This window comes from Suncus etruscus, chromosome 4 (genome assembly GCF_024139225.1).
Source record: "Suncus etruscus isolate mSunEtr1 chromosome 4, mSunEtr1.pri.cur, whole genome shotgun sequence".
Taxonomy (NCBI): Eukaryota; Metazoa; Chordata; class Mammalia; order Eulipotyphla; family Soricidae; genus Suncus; species Suncus etruscus.
In genome coordinates, this window is record NC_064851.1 from 41,778,071 (window position 1) to 41,796,905 (window position 18,835).

The following is an 18,835-nucleotide window of genomic DNA, read 5'->3' on the forward strand; positions in this document are numbered from 1 at the left end:
AGCACGTGAGTATGCATACATCAGGACTGACACAAGTGGGTGTAGGAGGTAACATACTGGAAATGGCAGTGGCTGAACTAGTCAGGTCTGAAAACGGCTGGTTAGTTGTTTCTGTATGCTTCCTATTGCCCTTTATTAGGAGATAGATTTTAATTGTTGACATTGATTCAGATTTTTAAGATATTAACCAAAGAAGGCATGTTTGCAAGACCATCTCCATTAATACAGTAATTTATCCTTTTTAAAACATATGTTGTTGTGCTTACCAAATTTAGGCATTACATTGAAAATCATAGTTTTTTTTTATTTAATCAATATGTTATGAAAATTTTCTGGAGGTGCCGGAGTGATAGCACAATGGTAGGGCATTTGCCTTTCATGCAGATGGCCCCAGTTCAATCCCCAGCATCCCATATGGTCCCTCAAGCCTACCAGGAGCAATTTCTGAGCGCAGAGGCAGGAGTAACTCCTGAGTGTAGCTGGGTGTGACCCAAAACCAAAAAAAAAAAAAAGAAAGAAAATTTTCTGGAGTTTTAGTCATTGAATGTACACCATCCCTAACCAGTGCACTCTTCCCACTACCAATTTCTCCCCACTTCTTCCCTACCCAAACCCCTACCTGTCTCTTAGACAGGCAATTTACTTCTCCCTCACTATCATTGTCATGGTAGTTATCATTGTGGTTAGTGCTCTAGCTACACTGACCACTCTTTGTGGTAAGCTTCATGTTATGAGCTGGTCCCTTCAGTGTTTAGCTCTATTGTTTCTGGATATTATTGCCACTGACTTATTTTGTCTTAATATCCAACAGTTTAGTGAGACTATTCTATGACTATCGCCTCTCCCTCTGGTTCATTTCACTTAGCATAATAGTTTCCATGTCCATCCATATATAGGAAAACTTTATTATTTCATTTTTCCTAATAGCTGCATAGTATTCTATTGTGTAAATGTGCCACAGTTTCTTTAGCCACTCATCTGTTGTTGGGGACCTGGAATGTTTTCAGATTCTGGCTATTGTAAGTAGATCTGCAATGAATATAGAAATGCAGAGGGCATTTTTTTTTTTCTGTTCTGAGGTTATATCCCTAGGAATGGTATTGCTGGATCATATGGGAGCTCAGTTTCCAGCTTTTTGAGGAATAGCCATATTAATTTTCAGAAAGGTTGAACTTGACGCATTCCTACCAGCAGTAAACGAGAGTTCCTTTCTCCCTTCATCCATGCCTGCAATGATTGTTCTTGTTTTTTTGTGATGTATGCCAGTCTCTGTGGCATGAGATGATACCTCATTGTTGTTTTTGATTTGCATCTCCCTGATGATTAATGATGAGCATTTTTTCATGTGCCTTTTGGTCATCTGCATTTCTTCTTTGAGTCTGTTCATTTTTCTCCCTATTTTTTGATGGGGTTAGTTTTTATTTTCTTTTTTCTTTGTTAAGTTTTGTTAGTACCTTGTATATCTTGGATATTAGCCCTTTATCAGATGACTTTCGGGTGAACAGTTTCTCCCATTCCATGGATAACCTTTATATAGTCACTGTTTCCTTTGAGGTGCAGAAGCTTCTCAATTTAATGTAGTCCCATTGTTCATCTTTGCTCCCACTTTTTTAGAAAGTGGTGTTTCCTCCTTGAAGATGCCTTTTGTCTCAATATCATGGATTGTTTTGTCTACATTTTCTTCTATTTGCCTTATAGTTTCAGGTCTGATATGAAGGTCTTTAATCCTTTTTGATTTGACCTTTGTGCATGGTGTCAGATGGAGGTCTGAGTTCACTTTTTTGCAAGCAGCTGACCAGTTGTCCCAACACCACTTGTTGAAGAGGCTTTCCTTGCTCCATTTTGCATTTATTGCCCCTTTATGAAAGATTAATTCATTATATGTCTGGGGTTTATTTTCTGAATACTCTAAGTCTATTTCATTAATCTGATAGTCTGTCTTTATTCCAATACCATGCTGTTCTGATGATTATTGCTTTTCAATACAATTTAAAATTGGGAAAATGTGATGCCTCCCACCTTCTTTTTTTCTAAGGATTGTTTTAACAATTCATGGGCATTTGTTCTTCCAAATGAATTTCAGGAGTGTTTGATCCACTTCTTTGAAGAATGTCATGGGTATCCTTAGAGGGATTGCATTAAACTTGTACAATGCTTGGGGAATGTTGCCATTTTAATAATGTTGATCCTCCCAAGCCATGAGCAGGGTATACGCCTCTATTTCCTTGTGTTCTCTTTTATTTCTTGAAGCAAAGTTTTGTAGTTTTCTTTGTATAGGTTCTTCACCTCTTAAGTTGACACCAAAGTATTTTAGTTTCTGTGGTACTATTGTGAATGGGATTTTTTTTTAAATGTCTATTTCTTCCCTATCATTATTTGTATATAAGAAGGCCATTGATTTTTGTGTGTTCACTTTGCTCTTCAAATCTATTGTTTCTAGATACTTTTTGGTAGAGTTCTTAGGGTTTTCAAATATAGTATCATGTAATGTGTGAACAGTGAGAGCTTGACTGCTTTACTTATCTGAATGCCCTTCATATCTTTTCTTGCCTAATTGCTATGGCAAGTATTTCTAGTACTATGCTGAATAGGAGTGGCAAGAGGGGGCAGCCTTGTATTGTGCCAGATTTTAGAGGAAAGGGAAAGCCATAGTTTATATAAAGTATCATTAGACCCTTTTAAAAAATTATTTAGGGACCAGAGTAATAGCCCAGTGGGTAGGGAGATTGTTTTGCAGGCAGCTGATTCAGTTTTGATCCCTGATATTCCTTATGGTCCCCTGAACCTACCAGAGTGATTCCTGAGCAAAGAGCCATGAATAACCCTTGAGCACCACCAATTGTGGCCCCCAAACTAACAAATATGTATATTTGTTTGGTTTTGGCATTCAGAGGTTACTCCTAGTTCTGTACTCAGAAATCACTCCTGGCAATGCTCAGGGACCAATTAGGTTTTCAGGGATGACGTCAAAGCCTGCTTGGCCATATCTAAGGCAAATACCTCACCCAGTATGTTATATGCCTGGCCCTCATTAGGAACAACATTGTTCCAGAATATTTTCAAGGCTTAAAGAAATGCTATGCATAGTTTTCGGTTAACTGTCCAATATGGTGACTTCTTAGGAAGAATTTGTATTCTAGAAAAATTCAGTTGTCGAATGAGAAGCTAAAATTCAAATATTTAAATTACATTGGGGACAGCAGTGGGAGAGATGTCTTAAGTTAAGTCAGAACAGAATAAGTGAGTTAAACAGACAGTTTCTATAGGTCTTCAGAGGTGGAATTAGTCACTTGAAGATAAGGTTAGAAAAGTAGAATTTATTTGAAGTGGCTCTTGAAGGACAGGAAAAATTCTATTGAAGAAAGATTAGGAATCTGGGATAGGGTAACTAAATGCCTACAAACAAGAAAAATTAAAAAATTTGTGGCTTTTGTCCAAATTATGTCCTTTTATTTTCATTTTGAAAGTCAAGTTATTTAAGAATTGAAGTTAGGGGCAGAGAGATAGCACAACAGTAGGGCATTTGCCTTGCATGCAGCCAACCCTGAATAGACCCTGCCTGGTTCAATCACTGGCATCCCTTATGATCCCCTGAGCCTGCCAGGATCAATTTCTGAGTGCAGAGACAGGAATAACCCCTGAGCACCAGCAGGTGTGGCCCAAAATCCAAAAAAAAATAAAGCATTGAAATTAGTTTTGATATTTCTAGGTATTGTTCAATATCTTGGAAAAGATAGCATTGTGCAGTTTTTGTTTCTAATGCCAATAATCAGAAAAAGAATGTTAGCTTTTTAGAAAAGCTTTATATGTTTACTCTTTTCACTTGTAATATGCCGATTTCACCACTTAAAAATTGTAATCAGTTACATGTTTTCTGATATGATGAAATATAATTTAAGTCAATGAGCAGCAAATGAAAACTCTCAACTGTATAGTTTCCACATAGTAGTCCAGTTTCAGTTGAAAATGTTTTTGTCTTAACAGTTGGATTCGGGAAATAATGTTTTGCTGCATTGAATGTGAATTATTTTTGCTTATTATTTATTGGCTGTTTGTTAATATACCAACTTAAAGGGATGTTTCCTAATCATTTTACCTGGGAATATCTTTGATGGTTTAATGAACATTTATGTTAAAATATTTTTATTAATTAAATATACTGGAGTTCCTGTCAGAACTTTTTCTTCTGAGAGAGCTGTTCCTATAGAAAATTGCAGTACCTTGTGCTCTACCTCCTGTACTTGTTAGCAATCCTTCTTTTGCCTTGATGTTTCATAAAGTCAATGAAATAAAGCATTTAATACTTAATGAGGGTGCTAAGTAAACAATCTTGCCTAATCTTCCTCACTTATATGGAAAGCATCCAGATTCTTGACTTTTTAAATTTATACTGAGATAAATTTTAAGTGGTATTGTTTTAATTTTCTTATCACGTGACAGTTATTTTCATGTATTTCAATAGACTAAAACTTGAAATAGTTTTATTATTTTAAAGCACTATGTTTTATTAATAATTACTTAATTGATGTTTAATAAATACCAATTTTGGCACAGGGATCTACAGTAGACATCTAGAGGTTTTTTTTTTGTTTGTTTGCTTTTTTTTGCTGGGGCACACCCAGTGATGCTCAGGGGTTACTCCTGGCAATGCACTCAGAAATAGCTCCTGGCTTGGGGGACCAAAAGGGATGCCAGGGGATCAAACCGAGGTCCATTCTAGGCTAGCACAGCAAGGCAGACGCCTTACAGCTCTGGCCCCTGTTTGCTTTTTTTTAATGGAGGTATAGAGAAGCAAAATTATTTGATTCTGTTACATAACAACATAACCTAAATGGAATTTGGAACCCATTCACCCCACCCCAATTTTCTTCCCTGGACAATCTCCCTACCTGCTATATAATCTCTATTCCCATTATTTGTTTTTTTAATGAATTTTTGGGGTCATTTTTTGGCAGCCATCTAGGAGAGAAATAGTTCTTTTATTTGTTTTTGTTTGAGGCCACACCTAGTAGTGCTCAGAGTTTACCCCTGGCTTTGTACTCAGTAATCACTCTTGGCATTGCTCAGGAGATCATATGGGATGCAGAAGTCAAAACTCAGGTCAAACATATGCAAAGTAAGTGCCTTACACATTGTACTATCTCTGGCCCCAAAATAGCTTATTTTGACATAAAAATTATCTTAATTATACATTGGTGATTATAATAGGGTTAGTATTTTTGCATTTATTATCCATTTTGAAACTATTATGGGAAAATCTAATATTTAACTTTCATTTTGTTTTGGAGCCTAGAGATACTCAAGGGCTACTCCCAGCTCTGCTCTCAGAAACAACTCCTACCATATAGGATGCCAGGGATTGAACCTGGGTAGGCCATCCAAAAGGCAACACCTTACCCACTATGCTATCGTTTCAACTCCCTTAACATTTTTTAAAATTCTATGGCAGAATTAACCATTTGTAATTTGTGTGAATAAAGATACTTGGGTCTGCAATTATATTTTGTTTTGGTTTTGGGTTTGTTTTTTGGGGCTTTGGGGTCACACCTGGTGCTCAGGTGTTACTTCTGGCTCTTTGCTCAAAAATGGCTCCTGGCATGGGGCCGGTTTGGTGATGTGAAGCTGTAAGGCATTTGCCTTGCCGGCACTAGTCTAGGACGGACCTCGGTTAGATCCCCTGGTGGCCCATATGGTCCCCCAACCCAGGAGCGATTTCTGAGTGCATAGCCAGGAATAACTCCTGAGTGTTACTGGGTATGGCCCAAAACAAACAAAAAATGGCTCCTGGTGCCTTAGGGAACCATATGGAATGCCAGGGATCAAACCCAGGCCTGTCCTGGGTCACTGCATGCAAGGTAAATACCCTACCACTGTGCCATCACTCAAGCCCCAATGCAATTATTCTTGTTTTTATTTCATGCATTTTTTACTTGTGGATAAAGAAAATCTAGCTTAGAAATATATGGGAATATTCCTGGCAGTGGGCAAAAAGACACCTGATTAGTGGACCTTATGTCAGGGCCAGCGTAAATGGTTCTTTGTTCATCCTGGCTTGTTACTTATGTTGGTGGCCAGAGCTATTTCATACTTGGTCCACATACATTATTTTAAGTTTATGGGAATATTAAGTGTGTGTGAACACTGCCATTTTGTTGCATGCAGTAGCATGATTAATACTACTGATATAACTAGTGAGCTAGGGGACAGGGATCAAATTATTTTCATTTCCTGATATGTAATGCTTTAGTGGCATTCTATAGATCATCAGTGGTAGCCTACCTGCTCTAAGTATGGTTTTGGTGGTTCAACCTGTTAAACTTGTAGTTCTTGTATTTATGTGAATAGAAATAAGGAAACTAGTTATGGGTATTAACAGCTTCTCTTTCAGTTTTTGTTATCTAACCCCACCCTTAATGGGATACTGTTTTATAAAGTTGATTTTATTTAGTAATAAAGAATAAGTACCTCAAAGTCTTATGTATCTGTTATCTTCTTTTTGGAGAATTTCTTAGATAAGTAGAATAGTTGCTTATACTTTGTAGTATGTTATTGATGTATTGTAGTATATAAGTAGGCCTATTTCCAGAGCCAGAGACATAGTTCTGTGGGTAAGGCATTTATTTGTCTAGGTAGAGCCCCATATAGTCCTCTGGTCCTGCCAGGAATAATCTGTGAGCACAAAATTTTAGCCCTGAGCACAACAGGTGTGGCCCCAAAACTAACAATAATAAAAACGTGTATTTCAAAAATGCTAATTCTAAATTGTGATAACATGTACTTTAAAAAAAAATCAGCCTTATTCTAGTTGTTCATCAGTAGGCCATAAAGACTATTTACCTTATAAGTGAATATTAATCTAATTATATAAAAATTGCCATCATTTTTGGAACTTTATATGCAGAACGTCACATTTGATTATCTGATTTATAAAATGTAAATAGAAAATTTGAGTAGTTACATATCTGTGGTCCTATACCAAATGGCCTTAATGGTTATTCTAAAATATTATGTCTCAGCTGAGAGAGATTTTAAAGGGTTAGTCTACACATTTTGCATGAGTGAGGCCTGGAGTTGATCTCTAGCTTGGTTTCCTACCCACTGTTTGGAGTGATCACCAAAAACCAAAATGAGAGCAGATCCTGACACTAGGATTTTTTTTAATAAAATATTAGCTCACTTAATTTGTCAACTCTGAACAGCCATCTCTCCATTCTAACAATACCTGCTGCACGTTTCTTACATTTACAAGTTTATTCTGAGATCTGGTCTATAAAAATTAGGATATTTGATGGTAATTAAATATGGAGAAAAACAGACATTAAGTATTTGCTGTGAAAACTAGAACTCTTAGTAGCCTGTGGATCAGATTTGAAAACTGTAGAACCAGGATAATGAAAGAAATAAAGAAACATATGACTCAATCTCTCTAAAAGCAAAAGTTGTTTGTAGGATTCAAAAGAGGCATGATGTAGACTTTGAAATCATATAAAACTAATCAGTATTTTAGGAGGGGAGAAGCAGTTGAAAAAGAGGTGTAATTTTTTTGCTTGGCTCTTCTATAAAATCTAATAATAGAATTGTGATAAGTACTTGTATTTTCTTATTTATAATTTCTTTCTCTACTTCACCTCTCTCCTTTCCTTGCCCCAACTCTCCTTGCTTACTCATTCTAGATATGGTTGGTTGCAAAACTTGTTTCTGTATTGGAGGTATGTGAGAGCTTGAGATCTAGACAAGTTGTTTATTAAATAGAGAATATATTAATTACATTTTTGGATTGACAATTTTACCAACAGTAATTTTAGAATGCTTATAAGATTCTTTAAATTGTAGATAGAAATGTGACTGTATTGCTCAGAGAGATGAATCTGTAGCATTCAAATCAATAATAGGAGGTCTGGAAAATTGCAATCCAGCTTTTAGGAGGAAGAAATATAATTTCTTTATCACTTTCTACAATTCTTTTTTTTATTATTTTTGAGGGGAAGCCACACCTGGTGACTCTCAGGGGCCATTTCTGGCCATGCGCTCAGAAATCACTCCTGGCCTAAAGGGACCATATTAGGACACCGGGGGTTGAACCCGGGTCTGTCCTGGGTCAGCCATGCACCAGGCAAATGCCTTACCATTAGGCTATTGGTCCGGCCCCCACTTTCTACAATTTAAACAAAAATTAAGTATGTATGATTTTATTGAGTTATCGAATTATTATACTTTATATATGTAAATATATATCTTTAGCCCTGATAAGGGAAAAAATAATGTGGAACAATTGTTTTAACTATTTTTCTATGCCATTATGAGAGTTAACTATTGTGACACATTATTGTCTTAGAAAATTACTTTTGGGTCAGAGCTATAGTACAATGGGTAGAGTACTTGCCTTGTAAATGGCTAACCCAGGTTTGAACTTCAGCAGCCCATTTGGTTCCCCGGGCCTCAAGGAGTAATTTTTGAGTGCTGAGTCAAGAGTAACCCCTGAAAACAATTGAGTGTGTCCTCCCAAAATAGAGAATTAGTTCTGTGTTATATGTATATTTTATAGACTTAATTTTTCAAATTAACATGATTGTATATGTTTACTATTTATTGATAATTTATTGATAATGGATGGGTGGATTTGAGCCACACAAGTTTTTTTATTAAGGTAGATATACTTCTGTAAATATACTATTTGTGCACCAACTTAACGGAAGGGATACTTGCTCAAATTTATATCATTGTTATCTGAAATTGAATTTTATACATAATAAGTTATTTAATAAACTGTTGAGGGACTCACAAAAGTGCTCAGGGGCCATTATGTACTATAGTTAGTCAACCATTGCAAGTGGTACATAGTTTAGTACTAGGGTTCAGTGGATCTTTGGGGCTTTGCAGCACAGATCAAACTTGAACTTCTCTTCATGCAAACATGTGCTCCTGACCTAGTCACCTAAATAAAATAGATTGTATTTTTGGAAGGGATTTTGGTGGGACATTTGTTAGGGGAGAAGGGCTTGAGCCAAATACAACTGTATTCAGGGAACACTTCTGAGTCTATTTAGGATCACTCCAGGGTGGCCCAAGAAACATAGCAGGTGCTGGGGATTGACCCCAGATTGTCCATGTGCAAGATGAGCACCCTCCTGCTGTACTATTTTACTGACCTCTGAAACAGGTTTTAACAAAAGCTAATTTGTGTGCTAAGTAGTAGGATAGAAAGAATATTGGAATACTTACATTTTAAAATAGGACAAACTGTTTTAGACTATTCCATCTTTTCCTATAAATGTTTCTGTGGTATCTTAGAGTACGATTTTATTGAGGACTCTACTAAAATAATTAGATTATATTAAAAATTTTCAGAACTGACCACAGTATATTCTAAATTATTAAGAATATAATATAGGACCAGAGATCTAGATAGCACAGCAGCATTTGCTTTGCAAGCAGCCGACCCAGAACTTAAGGTGGTTGGTTCTAATTCCGGCGTCCCATATGGTCCCCCGTGCTGCCAGGAGCTATTTCTGAGCAGACAGCCAGGAGTAACCCTGAGCACCGCCAGGTGTGGCCCAAAAAACAAAAAACAAAAAAAAAAAGAATATAATGTATGGGACCTGAGCTGATAGGATGTTTGCCTTCCATGCACCCAACCTGATTCAATACCTAGCATCCCATATGGTCCCTCAAGCATCACCAGAAGTCTTGAATGTAGACCCCAGGAATAAGTCCTGAACATCTTGCATATGACCACAAAATCAAATAAAAACTATGTAATATCTATGATTTCTTCAGATAAGATGTTATTATTTTAAATATTATACTAATAAAATATATGTTAAGTGTAAAATATTAATATATTTGACTTTAATATCGACTGAAAAACAAAGTTAGATTTCACTTAACCCATTATACAATAGTTCCTATTTGTGCTTTTTAAATTATTTATTCTGATTCATAATAACTTATAGATACCAGCTTTGCAATTAAAATGAGGTTACCAAAAATATAACTTAAGTCATAGATAAGAAATCATTTTTAGAATTACAAAAGGATTTATGTATTCTGCTGGACATAAATTTATATACTACAATTTTTATATTGAAATAAGAGCATTACAACTTAAAATTCTTAATATGTTTTCAAATAATTCTATACCAGGGTCCTCAAACTTTTTTTTTTCTTCTTCTTTTTTTTTTTTTTTTTTGGTTTTTGGTTCTTGGGCCACACCCGGCAGTGCACAGAGGTTTCTTCTGGCTGTCTGCTCAGAAATAGCTCCTGGCAGGCAGTGGGGACCATCGGGATTCGAACCAACCATGTTTGGTCCTGGATCGGCTGCTTGCAAGGCAAACGCCGCTGTGCTATCTCTCCGGGCCCAGGGTCCTCAAACGTTTTAAATAGGTTTACTGTCCCTCTGATCATTGGTGAGCTGAACTATAGTTTAATAAACTATGAACAAATTCCTTTGCACACTGCACATATCTTACTTTGAAGACTGAACCAGTCTTGCATACTTGATTAACCCCACTGGTTTCTAATGCGTAATTTTATTTATTACTGGAGTTATTTTGCTTTAGTTTTATTGAAAATTTTTCATCTATATTCAAAGAAGAAATTGGTCTACCTCAGTCCTCAGTGCACTTCTCTTTTGGGGGGTCCAGGGGGGGGTAACATCCGGCAGCGTTCAGGTGACTCCTGGCTCTGTGCTCAGAAATCGCTCCTGGCAGGCGTGGAGGACCATATGAGATGCTGAGAATCGAACCACCGTCCATCCTGGATTGGCTGCTTACAAGGCAAATGCTCTACTGCTGTGCTATCACTCCGGCCCCTGCACTTTTTTTAATTAATTTTTTCCCCTGAAGTATCACTGTTTAAGTCTTTGTTTAAAGGTTGAAGTTTCTACACCAACTAACCACATAAGTTTAAAAATAAGTATAATTTAGTATTAATCTTCTACTATAAATCTACTTATTATTAGTGAAAAGTCTATTACTTTTAACCCTTCTTAAAAAAATACATGTTTTCCATTCTTTCTGATGTTAGACTTGCATTTATTTTGGGTTGTAACTTTATTTTGGATAACTTTTAACTATTATTTTAGAATAAGGCTACTAGGGACTTCTTTTAGTTTTTCTTTTTCTGAGGGTATCTTTGTATTCCTTTAATTCCTGATGGATATGTTCACTGAGAATATGACCTGAATTTGACATCAACAAATTTTTTTCTCTTAGCATTTAAAATATTAAGTGACTTTGTTCTGACATCAGTAGTTTCTGTTGAGTATTGCTTCATTTCTTTCACTTACAGCTTTTTTGGGAAGGGGTTGGGTAATGTTTTGAATCACACCTGATATTACTCTGGGGCTATTCCTGAGTTAGAGCCTTTCTGGCTTTATGCTCAAGAGTGACCCTTATTGGAGCTGGGGGACAATATGCAATGCAGGGGGTTTGTGCAACGGTTAGCTACATGCAAGCCAATTACCTTACTTTCTGTACTATTTCTCCTTTCCTCATTCTAATTTTTATAACTTTGACTTATGTATTTTGATTTTTTTATTTATTCTTAATAAAATTTGCTTAGTTTCTTGACTTTAGTTAAATTTATATCTTTTGTCAAATTTTGGGTGTTTGACATTATTTTTTCTATATTTCAGGTGCACTCTTCTTTTGAAAGTCTATGATATAACTATCAGATTCATTTTTTGTCTTCTAAATTATGGTGCTTTAATTGAATTCTGTTCCTTTTTGATTTTTAACTGATTTGTACTTATTCGTGTACTCTAGTTGCTTATTGATTCTTTCCTCTGTTATCTTGAATCTACTATTAAGCCCATCCCCTGAGCTTTATATAATCTATTCTTTTCTGAGATGTTCTATTAATTTATTGTGTATATGTTTATAATTGTTAACACATCGCTTTAGAGGCCAGAGCGGTGATGCAGTGGTAGGGCATTTGCTTTGCATGCAGCTGACCTAGGACAGACCACGGTTTGGTCCCCCAAGCCAGGAGCAATTTCTGAGCGCATAGCCAGGAGTAACCCCTGAGCATCACCGGGTGCCGCCAAAAAATAAAGACAAAAACAAAACATTGCTTTAAAGCACTGGTCACAGGGGTGGGGGTGGGCATTGGTGGTAGGAATGTTACAGTGGTGAAGAGGGGGTGTTTTCTTTTTCTTTTTATAATCAAAGCCCAACTACAAATACGTTTGTAGTCATGGTGCTTAAATAAAGATATTTTAAAAAAATAAAACCCTGGTCACTTAATTTAACATCTGAATCATTTCAGAGTTTGCATATAAGTCACTTGTTTTTTGTCATTTTGTCATTTCTCTAGTTCTTGGGTGAGAGTTTTTTAGTTCTGTTTGCTTTTGTCTTTTCCTTTTTTGATATTTTGGCTACTATGATATTTGACCTTATCCAGTTCAACTTTTGATTGTAGCAAGTTTTAGCTCTGTACAGGTGTAGCATACAAATCCTGGCCTACTTTTGTCAACTGTGATTCTGATACCAGTGTCTTGGTAAAGTGGGGAGCAAGTGAGGTTGACTCAAAAGTGTTTCCACCTTGTTATTCAACCCACGTTGGCCACTCAATTAAATTCTTGGTTTGGATCATGACTGATCAAGTCTGTCACGAGCACCATCAGGGTACAGACATTAATGTCCCTCCAGCCCCACAAGACAGCCATCAAGCTACACCTGAGTCCACATGTTCTGCATGGCATAGGAGATAGATGATCCCTGCCACCTGATTTTTGAGGAGCTGCGAACTCAAGCAAAAGCGAGGAATTACTCCTTGTAGTAAATAAAGTCTATTCTATCTTTGTAATAAGGCTTATGGATCTTTTGCCTTTCCCTCACAAAAAAGAGCTTCTTCAAGAGGTGAAATAGTGAAGCACACTATTTTTTTTATTAGTTTTTATTAAACAAAACTTGCTTAGAAAGATGTGAGAAGAGAGAAAATATCTTGCTGGATAACTGCAAGACTATATCAGATTACCTGTTTTAAGTGAACAAGAATCTCAGTATTGTATGGGTATGTTAGTGTTTTCTCTGCTGCATTATGCAAATGTATTCAACTAGTAATGACTCAGATGGAGTGGAACTCTACTACATTCTTTATGTGTTTGATCCCTCTTTGGTTGGAATGGCTAGAACAGCTGGAAAACTTTGGTTCTCTTCCACATGGCCTCTCTCCATATGGTATCTCTCATCTTCATGATCTCTTTAGAAGAATAATTTGGATTTATTTATTTAAAATGTAGTTAGATTTTTAAGTGCAAAAACCAGAAACTATGATTTCTTTGTACTTCTGATTGTAGAACTTCTTGTGTATCCAGTGTCACTTCCACCTCACTGTCAGTACCAAAAGACTAGCCTAGAGGGTAGAAGGTAATTTTACATGATAATGCAATTATGGAGAAGCAGGAATATTTGAGTCCATCTTATAGTACTCCACCACTATTTATTTCCTACTGTGTTTTCTGCTTTTCACTATCTCCTTAAGTCTACCCTTAGCTTTAGAAGTTATATCTATCACTTACTTGCTTGAGCTGTAAATTCCAGGTCTACATGGGTATATAGGACTTTGTATCATGTAAGACAAAAATTCTGAAGTATGTAGAAATTTGTTGGAATCATAAGGTCCCAAGGTTTATGTCTTAAACTTAAAGTTTGTGTCTTATAAAATATTTAATTCTAGGTGTAAGAAACTAATGGGGTAAGAACCTTGGGGATTGGGACCACACATGGTATGCCTGTGGGCTGTTCCACTTGCTTTCTGCTTAGGAGACGTTCCCAGCAGTGCTCAAGGGACCATGCGTGCTAGATATCAAGCCCAGACTTTCAGCAACCAAGTATGTACTTTAACTATGGCTCAACCTTGCACTGAGAATCTCATCCATGAATTGTTTTAGCCTCTGACAAAATGGGACTTTATTTGCTTTGTTCTGTTTGGGGGCCACACCTTGCATTGCTCAGGAGTTACTTCTGGCTCAGAGCTCAGAAATTACTCATAACAGGTTTAGAGAACCATATGGAATGCCGGGGATTAAACCCAGGCAAAAGCTCTACCTGCTGTGCTATTGCTCTGGCCCCAGAATAGGACAATTTTAAGCAAGAATATTGAGAGAATATTATGTAAGAACCTAGCACTATTTGCTTCAGTGTTCCTGGTATTGTATCATTGCTATAAAAACACACTTCTTTGCCCTCAGTATTTCCATTATGAAATTTAAAATTAACTTAGTAAAGATAGTTGCATAATTTCATTTTGTAAGTGAGGAAATTGAAGCTTTAACATGATTAATATAGCAAACTTTGTCTTACTAGTCAGACTTCAAATTCTGGTTTATTTGAACATACCACATTGAGTACCCGAAAGAAAGCAGAATTGTGCCATTTTTATTATCTTTATATTTCTGTTGCCTAGAACTAGTTTTTGTGTGTAAAAAAGTTTATATAAAGACCAACATCAGCAACATTAAAAGGAAAGCCCAGCATAATTTTTGCAATTGAGCAAACAGGTACCAAGAGACAGGATGACATGCCTGGATTGCATAACTAGCCACAGAGAGCTGGGGATAGAACTGGTTCCTTGTTTTGCCTTTAAGAATAAGTTCCTAATGATACAGGAGGTTAGTGTGAATGAAATTAGAGTATAAAGAAAAATATATCTTGTTTGTAGCCCCAATTTTAAGCATGTGCTAGTCATTATTGTAAAAACAGGTTAAGTCAAGAAAATGAGTGTTCAGAATATCTTCTAGATGGCTTTGGAATAGATCTTGAGAGACTAGTATACGGAAACTGACTCAGTCACTTATTCTTTATGGCCTTAGACTAGCTGCTTAACTGCTTTGAAACTTTGTAGGCTACACTGTCTTTGACATTCCTTTTTTGCTAAAACAGTACCTGACTAATTGCTTTATATGAATATTTGAACACTTCGGCATCTCTCAATCAGACTTTTCTATTTCTATAATATAAGAGAAAGTAACAGCCTTTATTTTCTTTTCTTCGCTGGGAATTTGTCCAGTAAAGAGTAAAATCCATTCCTGTCTCTCCCTAAATGAAGTACTTGATCACAGATGACAGACTTTTCTTAATTTTGTTCTGTAGTCTGACCCTGTTTTTATTTCAGTGCTTTTTGCTTTTGTTTTTTTGTTTTTTAATTCACATCTAGTTTGTTGAAATGTAGTAAAGTTAAAATGTCAACTTGTTTTAGTCCAAAGATCATAATTTCACAAAGCAAAAATAGTGAAAATTATCATTAACATTTATGTATTTGAAAATTTGGCTGACACATCATGTATTCAAATTAGAGTAGAATGTATAACTTCATTCCTTGCAATAGAATTGTATTTGCTCAGAATAGCCTAGTAGCAAAGGCTACTATAGTATAAGATTACTGTTGCTAAAATGGAGATTAAATGTTATTTTAGCTTATTTTAAGTGTTGGTCGGTTGGGTATTTTTTTTATTTGCTCTGTTTGTTTGTCTGTCTGTTTTGCAGTGCCAGGAACCAAACCAGGGCCTCAAAATTGCATGGCAAGTGCTGTACTACAGTATCCTCATTTTCATTTCAGTTTATTTTATTTTAAATAATGTCTTTCCCTTGGAAAGGCTCTGTATGTTTATTGCTTCAAAAAGGAAGAGGGATGGGACTGAAGAGATAACAGTCATCAGGGCACTTACCTTGCATGCAGCAAACCCAGGTTTATTTGGGGAGTAGAGAATATAGAACTGATATAATTAAATAATTAATTTGCTAATATAATTAATGATACTTATGATTAATATTATGATTTATAATTAAATAACCCATAATCCCTCTTAATTTTATTTTTGTTTTTTGGAGCCATACCTAGCAATGTTCAGAGATTTTTTTCTGTTGGGATTTGGGGACCATAGGGATGCCAAGGATCGAACCAACGCCAACTGCCTGTAAGGCAATCTCCTTACCCACTGTACTATCTTTCTGACTCCTCCCTCTTATTTTTTTTATCCAGAGATATTTGCCGATATTTAATCTTCCCAGATTTTTTTTAATCATTCTTACTTTAAACATTACCAAACAAAACTGTATACATGGCAACAGTATATTGAGTTAGACATCCTTCTGTATAAAGAACACAAATGAGAAGCCTTTCCTATACTTACCTGGCAGGGAAGATACCATGAACACGAAGGTGGTTTCCCCAGGGTGAGAATTATCCATTGCACTCCGGATGTGCTGACCCCTGAGATTTCCCCAAATGTGGGAAACTCGACTGCATAATTTGTGGTAGTGGGGGACTAAAGAGAAAAACAAAGAAAAAAAAAAAAGAAACCTTTCCTTATTCCCCTAGACTATTTTAAACTCTGTTGTTACCCTAGCATCCTGAACTTTCTTTTTTCTATAAATTAGTGTAAAGCTCTATTATTTGAAGGTTACACAGTAAAAAAAAATATATAAGATTTTATTTATAGAATAGAATTACTGGGTCAAAAGAACCATTCTTTTTAGATTTTTTTGGTACATATTTTCAACTCCTGCCAGCAAAAGACTTAGAAAAATCTTGCCTACGTGGTAATGGCAAACTTTTTTTTATTATATTTTTACTTTACTTAAAGAAAATGTATTACATAGTTGACATAGTTAACAATAACACATATCATCTTTCCAGATAAGTGAAAACAAAAGTTATTGGGGAAAAATAGAAATAAAAAAGAAAAAGGAAGAGAAGAAAGTTTTCTTGGGGGTTATTTGTGAGGTTTTTTTTTTTTTTGTTTTTTTTTTTGTTTTTGGAGGTTTTTTTTTGTCACACACGACGGCACTAATGGGTTACTCTAAGTACTGTGCTCAGAAATCGCTCCTGGCAGACATGGGGGACCATATGGGATGCCAGGATTCGAACCACTGAATCGAACTGTCCTGGCTTGGCCATGTATAAGGCAAATGCCCTACATTGTGCTATTTCTCTGGCCCCAGAAGAAACTTTTTTAAAACAAAAGAAAAAGTATAGCAACAAGCACATTTGTGAAAATTATTGTATCGTCAATGAAGTCATTAATACAATGGCAGAAGGTTTAGTAAATTCTTGTTATTAGCTATTCATTCTGTTAAATTGATGTGTTTTGATAGAGATGACACATCAAACAAATGAAATTATCCTGAAATTCAAAGCACTATTACTGATACTGCAACTTTTAGGGTACATACTTGGCTGCCATGCCTCCTGGAAGAAGGTAGATATGGGACAAAAGGGAATACCCCACACCTGCTCCAAAAAGCCCTTGTCATATCAGTCCTTAAACCAGTGTACCTGAAATTTTATCAGATTGATGTTCCCAAGTGGAATCGGGTGACAGAAGGGGTGATGAGTAGGGCTATTAGACCAAACAGTAATTCTGGGTGATAGAGGCAGCAGGTGTGAATTTGGCAGGACAAAGGTTGACCCACCATCTCCTGAGATGGCCAGGTTTCTGCTTTGTGGGCTGGTGTACCCATGATCTTTCATGACTTGATTTACATATCTTTTAAGAAAAGAGTGAATCTGTGTAGCTGGCCCATTTCCTATGTATGATGAGATCAGTGGAAAAATATTTCTCAAAATTTAAGAATAAAATAAAATATTGGAAGGTTACTCTAAGTTGCAAATAAGATAAATGACAATAACAGAAGAAAAAAGGCTTTTTGCCTGCAAATGATGGATCATGAAATAAATATAAGACCTTTCCTTAGTAAAAGGGAAGTTACACAGAGGGCAGGTTCAAAGTATTAAGATATTCAGTACTTCTACCATAATGGAAGGGGACTTGAAGAAGAGTGTAGAGCTACACCAAGGAGAGGCAAGGGGTCACTATGGCTTTGTGCACAAGGACCATCATGTGCCTGGAATAAGACAAGGGTCAGCAGCATGCAAGGCAAGTGCCTTAAACCCCGGCAATCTCTCCAGCCCTCACACTTATTTGAAGATCTTAATTTATAACCAAGACTTTCTCTAAATTACCACAAACAAAAAAATTCAAATATTAATATTCTGGGAACAATTAAAGATAAACTAAGCTAATGCCCATGCTACACATAGATCTGTCTTTTGTTCTCCAATCTTGTGGTTTCATTAAAGAAAAATATATTCCAAAAAAGGGTGTAACTGTTGCCAATATTAACAGGGCCAGCTTCGTAGACTCACTTATTTCTAGAGTGAGATGTAAATCAAGCTGTGAAAGATCATAGCAGAAAGCTGGCCATCTCAGGAGGAGAGAGTGGGCCAAGTCCCCACCCTGCTGAAGCCATACCTACTGTGATAAAGCATGATCACCCAGAATCAGTTGTTTTTTTCTTTCTTTTATTTTTTTATGGGGCCATACCTGGTGGTGCTTAGGGGTTACTCCTGGCTCTGTGCTCAGAAATCGCTCTTGACAGGCTCAGAGACCATATAGGATGCTGAGAAGTGAAAACTGGTCTGTCCTGTGTTAGCCACATCCGGTGACACTTAGAGGTTACTCCTGGCTATACACTCAGAAATTGCTCCTGGCTTGGGGGACCATATGGGACGCCGGGGGTTCAAACCACAGTCTGTCCTTGACTAGCACACACAAGGCAGACGCCTTACCACTTGTGACACCACTCCAGCCCCTAATTTCTCATTTTTTAATATGTGTGACAAGTTCAGAGTATTTTCTTCACTTATTCTACCAGTATATTTATTACCTTTGTCTAATCTTGCTTTCCTTTCTATACAGAGAATGCATACTCTAGGAAGCACAAAGGCAAAAACTGATATTCAGTCATGGGATCTGGGGACTGGGAGGAATCTAGGGCACAATCATGTAACTGGGGTGTGTGTGCACATGCACTATATGATTTTGGGACAT

At 36.4% G+C, this 18,835-nt stretch overlaps 1 protein-coding gene and 1 pseudogene across 1 annotated transcript in view; both read left to right on the forward strand.

The window, feature by feature from the left end:
* The window catches only part of PKN2 (protein kinase N2), a 117,882-nt gene that overhangs the window by 19,558 nt on the left and 79,489 nt on the right, over positions 1 to 18,835 (forward strand). The gene's annotated exons all lie outside the window — the stretch shown is intronic.
* On the forward strand, positions 16,128 to 16,322 carry LOC126007892 (uncharacterized; annotated as a pseudogene).